Genomic DNA, 1148 nt, shown 5'->3' with positions numbered 1-1148 from the left:
GACGAAAACACTTGCACCAAGACATGTTTTAAAAGGTTGCCCTGTCTTTCAATTACATCATGCAGTCATTGTGAGTTTGCACTAACCACTCAGCTGAGTACAGAAATGCAGATGGCTCACTGGGGTGCTGGTAGCACAGTGGTTTTCCTGCAGGTCTGGGAAACCGGGGGTATGGGCACAATTCCCTGCAGTGTCCGCCCTCCCTGCCAGGTTGAGAGGCAACTGACATCATGCATTTTCAGCAGCAGAGTGTATCTTAAAGCCCCCATGACACTCCCACATACTGGTATCTGGAAGTCAAAGCTTGTTCGTTTTTTCCAGATTGTTTTACTGCAAGGTCAGATTTGTAATAATTTTCAGTGTTTTTCCATCCTGAGAATGGGATGCAGGTTACCAAAAGAAGTTGAATGGGGCTGGTGTAGGAAGGCGTAGCTAACCTTACCAAAAAATCTGCCAAAACAGAGTGTTTCCTGGGCTTTGGTCCACTTTCTCGTCAACACCTAGCTGGAATTGCGCTCTCCCCCCAAACTAAACATCACTGTTGTTTGTTAGAGGCCATCATTACCAGCAGACAGTAACTAGCTGTACCCATCCACTTTTATTCCTGAGTACCAGTAGTGTTATGCTTCTAAAGCCAGAATTCTAGTTGATACAAAATTGGATATGTGAACATTAAGAAATGCTTTGTGAAGGGTGGGTTGATTGTCACTTAGACCTGGCCTGTGTATATGTTGAAAATGGTGTAGTGCGGTGGGTGATTTGCCATGGGTTTTTTGTGTTTATCTGATTCAGTTCAGTAGTTTGGGTCCATTCTCATTTTATAACTAAATCTGCATTCCCACTGTTTTCCTGTGTTCATAAATCTGGTAATGCAGTCCTACTTGTTTCTCAAGTGTACCCTCATTTTTGCTTTCATTTTGTTCCAATCACTCTCAGACCATCACACCAAAACTGTGGCCTTGCAGTGAATGCTATACAACCATGTAACTGCAGAGTCCATAAACCCATATCATCAATCAGGTGCTTAAAACTGGGTTTTGAACGCTACATGCTTTATGGAGCAGTGCTTGTAACAATCTTATATGTTTTGTTTTTTTACAGAGGAGGCTCCAAGCAAATGAAACCGTCCAACATGTGCCTTGTTTCAG

Source organism: Pollicipes pollicipes, unplaced genomic scaffold, assembly GCF_011947565.3.
Source record: "Pollicipes pollicipes isolate AB1234 unplaced genomic scaffold, Ppol_2.1 Scaffold_7231;HRSCAF=8579_pilon_pilon_pilon, whole genome shotgun sequence".
Classification (NCBI taxonomy): domain Eukaryota; kingdom Metazoa; phylum Arthropoda; class Thecostraca; order Pollicipedomorpha; family Pollicipedidae; genus Pollicipes; species Pollicipes pollicipes.
Note: the sequence above shows the minus strand (reverse complement) of the source record.